This window comes from Silurus meridionalis, chromosome 20, assembly GCF_014805685.1.
Source record: "Silurus meridionalis isolate SWU-2019-XX chromosome 20, ASM1480568v1, whole genome shotgun sequence".
NCBI classification, from domain to species: Eukaryota; Metazoa; Chordata; class Actinopteri; order Siluriformes; family Siluridae; genus Silurus; species Silurus meridionalis.
Window position 1 is genome coordinate 3367501 of NC_060903.1, and position 12500 is coordinate 3380000.

Consider the following 12500-nt stretch of genomic DNA (forward strand, 5'->3'; position numbering starts at 1 on the left):
TATCAAAAGTGCTCCAAGGAAGGAACAGTGGTGAACTTACGCACGTGAGGTGTGAAGGCTGGTCTGTTGATGCTCAACTGGTCAGTACTGTTTTAGCAGCAACAGGGGGACCAACACAGTATGGGCAGGTGGTCATAATGTTATAGCCTAAGGTGCATAACATTAGTATATAGATATATAAATATAATGTATATAATGTTTTCTTCACTCTTCTGGGAAGATGTTCCACTATTTTAGAGTATGCTTGTGGAGATATGCGCAAGAGTGTTAGTAAAATCAGGTACTGATGATAGATAGATAGATAGATAGATAGATAGATAGATAGATAGATAGATAGATAGATAGATAGATAGATAGATAGATAGATAGATAGATAGATAGATGTTCATGGTAATTTAACATTTTTATTTGCATCAATGCTTCACTAAATTGACTGTATCCTTTCAAGCCCTCAGCATTAGTGTATGTATTTACACAAGCGTGTCTCTGAGTGTGTGTTCGTGTGCGATCCTCGCCCGCATTAGCGTGCTGAATCCACGCTAATTTCATTCCCAATTAGCTCCGAAAACTCTTCTGCCAAAATCCCGAGAAGCGTGTCGGAATTTCTCCGAGCAATCTTGCACGTCTTTGATGTGGCTCGGGCCTTGTTTATTCTGATAACAGCACGCGGTGGGGATAAAATCGAGCCAATTACTCCCTCATGCTCTGCTTTATGTATCTTGGCCTGAAAAGCGCAGTGGATCGGCAGGAGACTCGGGGTTCGACGCGGGTGAATGCCGCGAGCAGACCTACATTAACCTCCGGCTGGAGTGCAGGGGGAAACGCTGCCAGGGCACACGGCCACACCGGCCCCGAGCCAAGCCTGCTCTGGCTTTCAGGCTCGACTGGAGGAGTTGGTTTAAAGGCGGAGAATCGGTTCAGGGGGATGGTTTTAGGTTCACTGATAGAGACCAGATTGAAAAGATGGAGGGTTTGGAGTCTTATGCTTGGTTTTAAATCCGAACAATGAATCAGTCGAGTACTGATTCAGCCTTGAATCAGTACTCTTTTAGTCAAAGGTTTTATATGGACGGGATAAATAATAAAGCCAGAACACTAGATGTAGAACAATTATTTAGTGCTCCACAAATTTATATTTGTATCTGTACTTGGAATAAACCTAAAGTAGGCACTTTTTAATCTATCCGCTATACCCACAGAAACAAATGATTCACTGATGTGTGAATTGCATCATTCGAGCTCATAATTAGCGTCAACCAGAGATTCGCTCACACGTCTTTTTGTTCACAGCACATTTGCTGAAATATGTTAATTACCATCCATAATTGTATATTGTTCCAAATTGAGCCCGATGCGATTCGCATCTCGATGCATAGTCAATGCTCAGATGCATTAAAGATACACACGAAGCAACTTCTGAACTCGATTTTCGATTTAATTCAACACAATGCAATATAATGCGACGGAAAAAATACGATGCTATGCAGTTCAATATGTTACAGACAAATCACTTTCATTTTACAGACAACAAATCATACATTACCTTAAGTGCTGGTTCCAATGCGGGTCTCAACTAGATGCGATAAGCTTTAAAATAAATAAATCAATACATAAATAAATAAATAGCATATCCCCTATTCATATATTCGTATCTGTTCATTCAGCGCTTCCTTGTCTACTCTAAGTATCTATTGCCACCCGTGACCTTCACCTCTAGCTTTATCAATTTTGAGCTCATTTGCAAGTTTTGACCTTTGATCATTTTGATCACAGGACTATGTGTAAGCCTACAGGTTTGTAAGCTATGGTAGAAACCTAAAGCCATAAAATGCCTGATGGACTGATACTGAATTTCAGTTTGGTTTGGGCTGGACAGGAAACAACCCAAAGACTGAGCAACTTCTGGCAAATCATTTGAAATAATGTGATTATGAATCAGTTTTACATGGGATGTACTGTATATTACCTGGGGTTAGTTCTCCAGATTTTGTTGAAGACGACCCCACCTTGTTAAGGGTCAAAGTGAGGTCTTCATCACCTTCCCCCCCTTGTTAAGGGTCAGAATACTGAGCCATGACACAATTAAGGACTTTAATTAATGACCCAATAGAGTTGCTTGAACGTCTGTTCTTCTGGTAAGTAAATAAATCCATAAGAGTTGAACCATTGTTACCTTAAATTAGGTGCTTTCTGTAAATAATTACAGACATGACATGGACGCTTGTATTATATCCAGCGTACTGCATATAGACTTAATCCCATATGAATAAGGCTGCAGATACACTACATAGTCTTTCCTGCCAATCCTTTTCAACTCTAAAGTCCCTAATGGCTTGCATGAGGTCCATAGCCGAGGGCTTATGGGGGCTGCTGGATCTGGATAGTAACACCATAGTATGAGGCACGTTCTTAAATGCTATGAGACAAGAAAATTGCAACAGAATAAAGTCTAAGACCAAGACTTCTTGTAAATACAAGAAGTATTACATTGCAGGAAGATGGACAAAAGAACAATACCAAGGTCTAAAAGTTTATCCTCGTGCCAAAAAAAAGGAAAGTACAATCAGTGTGTGCACCCGGGGAGACGGAGAAGAAGTCTATCCCCTCTTCATCATCTCAGCTGGCTGCCCTTGTCATTCGGCAGACAACAGTTTCCACCACGTCACTTTTTTCGAGTCGTCGGCTGACATCCGTTTTACTTCCACTGCCTGTGTGTGAACTCAGACTCATTTCTAATGCTGTCAGGGATGAGCTCATTCATGTTATCATGACATCACACTTCGATGATATATAATCGATGTTATATCAAGACCTAACGAACGTAAACACAGCTCCTGACCTCGGCAGATTGCGTAGACGATTGGTTTTATGGCCGTTCGGGTCACATCACCGTAGTCCTGCTTTCGGTGAGTCGACATTACAGTGAGAGGTTTCTTTTTGCATTGCGTTTAGGTTGCGACATTCACAATGCAGCTGCTGGAGATGAAATCACTCAGGCACAAAGGTACTGATACAGATGTTCATTTATTGCTGAAAATGCAAGGGAATGTTTGCATACTGTGGAGTGATCTATCAGTAAGAACCTGTTCTGCTATAAAATAATGATAATGAAAATGTACTGAGCATGCAATATACTGTAAGCATTAGGATGGAAAGATTTATTATTGGTGTATCGGATATAATTTGGCGTTTGTATCACGAGGCATCATTTTTAACATATTCACATCAGGAACAAAGGATTTTTTAAACTGTCCAACTTGTAAACATGAAAAAGAAATACAATATAAAGATAAAAAAAAAAAAAAAGCGTAAAGTAACACAATAATAAATCAAATAAAATATGTGGCTTGTGATCTGTCAGTCAGGAAGTTGAAGATCCATTGACACAGAGTCCCAGGACCTCCAACCAGGTGAGCGTTGAGGGAATAATGGTGTTAAACGCTGAACTGTAGTCCACAAACAGCATTTTCAGCAATTCCCTTTTCTGCTGTCCAGGTGGCTCATCATTCTGTGTAGAAGATGCAATGGCGTCATCAGTAGAGCGGTTATTTTATTTATATATAATTATCAGAAGATGCGCTATGCTTTTATTGTGTAAAAAGTGACCAATAATCGAGCGCCTTTTCTCAGCACCGCTGCTGCTACTGTTTGGGAATACGGTGTTTTGCAACACTACGGAGAACGAGGCGTGTCCTGAGAGTCACATAGAATACAGATTAACATGGCAGAGGTAGAGCTGTTACAGGGAAAGAACATCTGGATTTTTGTATCTATTTTTTTTTTTTTTTGAAACTTTTGTGAAAATGCCATGTGTTAGAAGTCAGAGGGCACTAAAGAAAATGTCTAATTTGTTGTCTGTCTGAACCAAAGAAATAAAAGCAAACCATATTGAATTGCAGAGCATCATATTTTTTCATTGCATCGTAATTTAATCGAAATCTGATCGCATTGCATTGAAATAGTGGTGAATCATATCGCATCGCATCAGTAGCTGCTTTATTTGTGTCTTCAATCGTATCTCTGGTTCTGCATTGAGATGCGAATTGCATCGGCCTCGGTTATGGAGATGCACATCTTCAATAAGGATGTATGTGGACGTACAGGGACGTGACAACAGTGTATATTTTAAACTGATATTGGTGTGGGGGAAAAAGAAGACCAACACACACACACACACACACAGATCAAAAGCACACAGGTATAGGACTTCATGACCTCGTACTTGGAAACAGGATATCTACAGAAGGACAGAGCGTGCCGATAATAAGGTCATATCATATCAGGGGAAAAACCATGGGAGCACAACTTTATAGGAAACTCATTAGGTGAGGAAGGAGGCAACATTCACATCGATTCAATTCCAACTAACGTCCCAATTTGGCAATTTTCCAACACTAACACATTTGCCACAAATAGGTTTTTCTCCACTTCATTAATATTTGTATAAGTGAGAGGAAGTGGCTGAATTCTTTCTCAATCTGTTGATAGATAATTAACTTGGGGTAAATTCTCTAGATTGCGTAGATGATGACCTAGACATGGAAAAGCCTTCATTTATCACATAGTTAACAGAATTAACAAATTCCCCAGCTTGTTGGGGGATCAAAATACAGGGTCAGCCATGACACAAGTAAAAGCAAATAAGGGCCTTGATCAAGGGCCCATCGGTGACAACTTGGCTTAATCAACTGTCCTTCTGGTCAGTAAATACCCTGGAGACGCCTCCCTTCAATAATAAACAAACATCAGATGGAAAACTTCACCATGTCAATGATTCTGTTTCTTTTGGTTTGGTTTGATTCGGTTTTGTTTTGTTTTGTTTTGTTTTGGGTTTTGTTTTGTTTTGGGTTTGGTTTGGTTTGGTTTGGTTTGGGTTGGGTTGGGTTGAGTTGGGTTTGGTTTGGGTTTGGGTTTGGGTTTGTTTTGGTTTGTTTTGGGTTTGTTTTGTTTTGGGTTTTGTTTTGTTTTGTTTTGGCAGAAAACAATTGAGAAGACACAATTCCTGATAAATCTTCAATAATTGGATGTCAGTTTACATGGGATGTACTCTATATTACCTAAATTCTCCAGATTGTATAGAAGATGATCTGGAGATGGTAAAGCCTTTGTTTGTCACATATACTTAACAGCATGATGACATTCCTTCCCTCAAATACCTCAGCATGTTGTGGGAATCAGAATACAGAGTCAGCCATGACAACAGTTAGAGGCCTTGATCAAGGGGCCAACGGTGACAACTTGGCTTGAACATTTGTTCTTCATGTCAGTAAACCAATCTTGAGACTCCCCTGTATATTTTCCATTTTAGGTGGAGCATTCATCCATCTATCCATCCATCTATTCATCCATCATTCCCCGTAAAGGTGCAGTTGCTATAGAAACGCCCGTTTAATCCACAAAGCCTCTGAACTACTGTCAGAGAACCAGATTAGAGATCGCCAACCAGATTAGAGATTTCAGCAACACTGCTATAAGCTGCGATTAATACATACGAGTCCCTGACTGGCAATTCGATTTCATCAGGCTACCATCTGAATCGAACATCACCCCTAAGAGCTGTTGGATACCAAATTCTCACTTTATTTCACCTCACATGTCTACCTTCCCACTCTTTTTTTAACGTCTCTTCCTTTTTTTTCCCGTTGACGTTCTCTCGAAGTGTGGAAGCGGAGAGAGAACGCAGAGTGACACACGTCACTCGCGGGGCTCGTCTCGCTTTTCGCACAGACAGCCTGCAATTACAGCAAAAAAAAAAATAAAAAAAAAAACAAGGAAGAAAGGAGAGCTTGTCTGTAAAGTCATCCTCATCCTCGATGCCAGACAGCTTCTGAATACGCTTGTCAAAAACAAATGGAACAAAACTAAACAGACAAATTACAGCGCCTGCAGATGGCGAGGGATCGCAGCACTGTGTGACATTATGTTTGCAGCTTTTGGGGAAGATATTTGCACTAGGGTTTCTTTGAGCCGGCAGTGGCTCTGAATTCTTTTTTGTTATTCGCAAACACACATCATATGCTTTAGTTATTCAGCAAAAATGTATTTATTTGCAGATTTAAAGGTACAGTGTGAAAAATGAAGCTCCAAACACCTGCTCCTGAGGTGCACAATCCTGGCAAGGTTCTTTTTTTATTCTTCCAACTTTACTTAAAGACACCTGAGTTTCCAGACATATGTCTTTCTTATTTAACCTTCACTTGATCTAGGAGATACAAATCTGTTCCAGCATGGCGATGCTCCTGTGCTCTACAGATATGCTCTACATGGGTTGGAAGTGTGTGGAAGATCTTCTGCTTTAAAGCTCTATAACCTTATTGAACACCTTTGGGATGAATGTGAATGCTGACAGCACCCCAGGCCTCCTCCTCCTTCTCACCTCCATCACTACCTGACTTTACTAACAGCCTGTGGCTGAATGAGCATAAATCTAGTGGAATATCATCAAAGAAGAGTGGAAGCTATTATACGAGAAAATGGGGACTAAATATGGATTGGGGTGTTTAAAAAGCACCAAAAAGTTGACCAGTTTTGACCAGTTTTTTGACAAGTTTGAAAATATTATTTATCTCCATAAGTCTTTTTTTTAACATGTTAAGTCACATTATATAGTGCTATAATGATAATTATAGTTCTTTAATATCTTATAATCAATAAAAACATTTTTTAATGGGGCTTCATATAATACAAATAAAAAAATATATATTTTATTTTTATAATCTCTCTCTATATATATTTTATCTTTTATTATATAAAATATAGTATAATATATATATATATATATATATATATATATATATATATATATATATATATATATATATATATTTTTTTTTTTTTTTTTTTTTTTTTCTTTTCACATTTCATGATTTTTTTACTTATTTTTACATTCTTTAATTACTATTTTAATTTTAATTTTTTTTTTTTCAGAATATACTCTGTCTGCCATGTCAGTCGTGGTGTCTGGAGGCGTGACGCTGCAGATTGGGAAGAAAATGTAGAACAAGTATTCCGATCCTTATCATTTATATAAATCAGTATTTTTGTAGGATGGTTTGTATGAACTGAAATCGGCTTGTGTTTTTCCTGATTTATACCATATAGCAGCTACGCTCCATACGGCCTACATTTGATTTCCCTGTATAGAGAAAGACGAATGAGTCATATATATCTTGTTTTATGACATGGACATTCTATCACATGTGGGGGTGGAGCTGAGCAGTCGATGCTCCGTTAACTGTACCCACTTTCTTTTTTTCTTCTCTTCTTTTATAAGAGTGGGGCTTGATGGTACATTTCAGAGGCCATCCACCACCACCAACACCACCACCAACCCCCACCCCACCCCCAAGCGGTATGTCAATAGGGAGTTGTGCTGCCCAGGCGCCTTGAGCATCCTTCACTGTCTGCATCACAGGCTCATCACCATGGCAATCCGGCCCACTCGGGCCCTAATTGAAGCATTTCGTTGAAGACGTCTAATCGTTTTGCGGGAACGATCGAGTTGGAAAAACAATGGTGCGGAAACGTTAAGGCATAAACCCTCCTGACTCCGTCATGTTTTTTCGATCGAGCTACGGATGTGCTCTCGTGACGCTTTGTTTGTTGCTAAGGATGTTGTGTTGAGTTGATCTGGGGGCGGTTATTAGTGAGGAGTGGCCCTCTCTTCTGTCCCAGAGTCTCGACCAGCTCTTTGAGAGCTGCGCAAGACTTCCTGCTGGCTTGAAAGGCTCGAAATAATCTGTTTTTGCCATGGAAACAGTTCAGCAGCTATTGATTTGATGTTTTTTTTTGTGTGTGTGTGCCAGCCATATACAATAAAAATTGCTCATGTCTGTTTGCTGTCGTGATCTTGATTCCACATTCCTGGATGTTGAGAATTCTCTCAAATCTTTTGTTCAGAATATACAGTGGATTATTTTTCATCTCGAGCTAAAGCAGTATCACCCAGGATGCTTGACCCGTCTCATTTGTGCTCAGCAGCTTTAGAGGAGCTCGCTGTGTTTTTCTCGTCTTGGTGCACATCGTGGAAAAGTTGAAGCGCAGTTCATCTTGCTGGAGAGGTGGAAAGCAGCACTACATTTTTCACTATGCTTAATGGCCTACAGTCCATCCTGCTGTAGTAAAGCTATTTGTTTTATATATTATGTATTATATACTGGAAAGGGGACTGTTCTTCATTCTGTCTTCACTTTCTAGCTCTCTCTCTCTCACACACTTCTCTTACCTGATTATTGTAATCCATCAGGCTAAAATGGAATCCGATCATGCTTAAACGACAGAAAACGTTTGAGCAGATTTGCTGAAAAGGAAGGAGAATTTCGTGGCCAAACGATAACCAATGGTATTTGTAAATATACTTAGTTTATACATTTAACTGAATTGAATGAGAAAGCATGTAAATATGCAGAATGTTTCTATTGTTTTTATAAAGTTTGCACTTAATGTTAGTTTATTTATTATTAAACATTGCTCTATGAAACAGTTACCAACTCAGGATCTTGACGACCCTTGTCCCTGCCACCAACACATTGGACACTGGGGGGGTATTCCAGGAACAGAGTTGGGAAATCCCTTTCATCACACCTTTAAATCTTTCAGGACAAAGAGATGTGAGAGGTGGAGGATGTTAAAATCTAGTTCCAAAACAACAATTGTCAGGTCTCTGTCCATGGTTCTGTAATTGCTGAGTGCATTTCAAACCCCCTAATCGATAGCGGGATTTTATGTTCTCTATTGGGTCCAACCTGCCTACCAAGAGGTACATTTCTCTCTAAAAGGTCTATAACATTTAACAATTCCCCTGTTAAATCAATAAACTATTCTGATTCTGAAAACATGCAAACCGTAAAATGTTGTATATATTAATAATTAGGGAAGGTTAAGTTACAGTGAGCATCGTAGTGGACATCATATATAATAAAAAATAATAAATACATTTTAAAGAAAGAAGATTGTAGTCTCATCAAGAGCAGGATTTGAAACCATAAAGTGCTTTTTCTGCTCGACTTGAAGGGCAGCACTTTAACCACTCAGCCATCCTGGTCCACAATAAGTACTATTCCAAATGGTACCAGATGCCATTCTACTGTTTTCATCACTACTCAGGTAACTACTGTATATCACCTTCCAGAAAAGTTTCTTTATTTTTATTTTTCATATTCTTCAAACACGGATGTATTCGTTAAGACTTCTGTGGGTTGTTCAGAATAAGGTCATCAGTCAATTGCTATAAATGGGAACATAAATATATTTATAATTATAAAATTTGTGCAAATTTATATACAGCAATCTCCAAAGTGTTCATGTACACATGTACAGTGTAAAACGTTACATGGCCCAAACTTCCATTTAACATCATTCATGTGCTCAAAGCCTCTTTATGTTTCTTGGAAATAAAATCAGTAAAGCAATCAACTTAATATGAGAACAAGGTTGACATAATACAGAGCTCTAAGAGTGTCATTCTTTAATTTTTAGGTTTAGTAGAACCAGCACCAAGCCAGTCTTCTCAACCCACTATGTGGTAGCTAGCTAGGAAGGTAGGAAGGCTCTGGGTTATTGATCGGAAGGTCGGGGGTCAAGCCGTGGTATCGCCAAGCTGCCACTCTTAGGCCCATGAGCAATGTCTTTAACTCTATGTGTTCCAGCTTCCATAAAAAAACAAACGAACAAAAAAAGCTACAATATGTGAAGATTTTCACCATGCTGTAATGTATACAGTATATGACAAATAAAGGCTCTTCTTCTTCACTATGATCAAAAATGTTTGCCCAAATAAGAGAGAAAGCAGGGAGCTTACTAGGAGTAGGGTTCGTTCCCACAAGGACACCTGTCTATTAGAATATAAATGCCATCCTGGTTACTATTGGAGAAGCACATCGACTTAATATAAAGATCCAGTTTATGAGGATTAATTCTATCAGGTGGGCTGCTTCTGGAAAATCTGTAGGCAGGGAATCAGAGCCAAACCAAGCAGATCCTACACACATCATCTCAAACTAGCTAAGACACAGTATTAATGATAAAATATTTGGTACACAAAAGAAAATTTAAGGACACCCTTTTAAACTGGGTTTTCTTCCATAACCAAGTTTAACATGGTTGACTGGTGCAAAGACCCTACCAATTAAAAACCCTGTGCAATTAAAAAGAAGCTTGCTCAAGGATCAAACAAGGGTTAGGCAGAATAACAGTCCAGTGGATCAGAAGTTCAATCAGAGGTCTACAATCGTATCCCTAGTGTGGCTGTAGACTTCCATTCAAACCAAGCAGGAGTTCAAACCAAACATCGTAGTTTCCAATTAACTGTCAAGTGTGTGTCCATTTTGCCTGTAAACCTCCAGCTTATTGCTGATAAGTTTGAAGAGCTCTGTTGTAAAGCAAGTCACTTCCTTCAATCATGACAGCTTCTAACAGAAGTAGGTTTTAAAGAACACACAAGGAAGAATCCATTGGAGCTCAAGATCACTCCTCTAACAACTCAGCCAGCTTTGTTCATCATGCAGGCCAAGCTAATACCTCTGAGCTTAGTGGCATGGACATGCATTTTTCATTCATCCATTTGTTCATTCAATCATTCAAATGCATTTATCCTCATGGAAATGTTCATTGTATATCTAGAAGAATACGGGGTGGTATCAAAAGATTTTGAGACTAGCTCTGTTTACAAGAAAGTACATACTATGTTTACACACTATCACCTTCAAAACAGTCCCCATTCCACAGCAATACAGTGCTCCCAGTGTTCCTGCCACTTCTGGAAAATGTCGAACACCTTCTGCGATTCATGCTGGACCTTCCCAATGGTGTCAAAACGGCAACCTTTGAGCTGGATCTTCATTTTTGGGAAAGGGGTAAGGTCCCAAATCTGATGAGTGCAGAAGAGAGACCATGTTGTTTCCGACAGGACTGGGTGCCCACGTGGGCAGAATAGCAGACGTGGTAATGCCAGGGTCAGAAGAGCACCGGTTGCACGGCTCACCATGTACACTGGACGATGTCTTTTTGCACACTAACTTACGAAGGTCAGTGCTCCCCGTGACTGTGCGTGCAGCCTTATGCTGCCATCTGTTTGTGTGTTTCAAAACTAGTCTCAAAATTATTTGATACCACCTCATATTTAGACCATTTCAGGAACACTGACTGCAAAGCAGGACTCCATCCTGGATGGGATCTGAGTCCATCACTGGGCACCACATTGCTTATTTCTTATCTACTGATAAAATCCTGATTTCACAGACACTTGAATTTCACTGGAGTACTATTTTAGTGCTCAACCCAATGTGTGTAATTTAGGACAACAGTTCTTGGGAACCAATAATTAACCAAGACTATATTGAAGGTCATTGGAACATCTGCAAATCCCCAGAGTCTACTTAATGCAACATTTACATCTTTTGCTTCAACGATCCCAAACCGCTGAGCTTCTGATAATAAACACTGAGCATTTTGTGTCTCCTGAAGTAACACACATCATTTAAAGATCAAATTAGACACATGTATGAGGTATTGTACGAGTTATTCTCTATGAAATAGTCTTAATTCTCAAAGATCTGGTAGGGGAATAAACTAATACTGGGTTTTTATTAATACAGTGTTTGTACGACTTTTTAAAACCTTTTTAAGAATGAAATTTAAGACCTTTATTACACATTAAACAACATTTAAAACACGCACCCAAATACGGTGTTGGCAAATAGCCTTAACCCAGCCCTTAATTTTTTTTTTGGCTGTTGCTCATTTGCAGTCATAATACAGCTGATTATATTTGGACTAACGAAAGAAAGAACTTCAAGAATTAAGACCTGTTTCAACCGATTTAAGACCTAGAACAGCAAATTTTAGACTTGTTAAGACCCTGCAAAAACCCTGTAATAATAAAATACATTACACACTTTTTATTGTCCTATAGGCGCCTGAGAATGAATCAACATAAATTTATGCACAGTTGATTTATATGGTGTCCCCATAATACACTATATAAAAAAAATGTTTGTGGACCCCTACCTGAAAACCTGAAACAATAAGATTGGTGTTTATATTTGAACATTCCACCCCATATTCAGTTCCCATTTTGCTGTTATAGTAACCTTCACCTAAATGGGAAGATGTTTCACTAGATTTGGATTTGGAGTGTGCTTGAGGAGGTTCTTTCAGCCACAAGGGTGTTAGTAAAGTCAGGTACTGATGTAGGTGAGATGACGAGATCCGGGGTGCATTGAGCATCACACTCATTGTTTAATAGGGTTGAGGTCAGACTTATATAGAGGAAGATCTCACTTCCAACCCATGTAAATCATATCTTCTTGGAGATGGCTTTGTGCATAGGTGCATTGTGGGAACAGTTTAGAGAAGAACCACGTATGGCTTTTGTCCATATGGTGCATTGATCATCTATGGAATCTGGGTGCGTTTTTTTAATGCACTTATACATGCCAGAACTTTAAAATGCACTTTTTTTTTTTATTATTGTCCAGTGATTTGGGATTTGTAGCATCCGG

The 12500-nt window shown here is 39.1% G+C and overlaps 1 long non-coding RNA gene across 1 annotated transcript in view; it reads left to right on the top strand.

Annotated features, from left to right (window-relative positions):
• LOC124403310 overlaps positions 1-7762 on the top strand; it is an 8704-nt gene extending 942 nt beyond the window's left edge. Inside the window, exons 2-3 of the long non-coding RNA XR_006928880.1 lie at positions 6928-7003; positions 7274-7762. This is a non-coding gene — a long non-coding RNA (uncharacterized LOC124403310). The remainder of the gene's footprint in view (positions 1-6927; positions 7004-7273) is intronic.
• The last annotated feature ends 4738 nt before the right edge of the window (positions 7763-12500 follow it).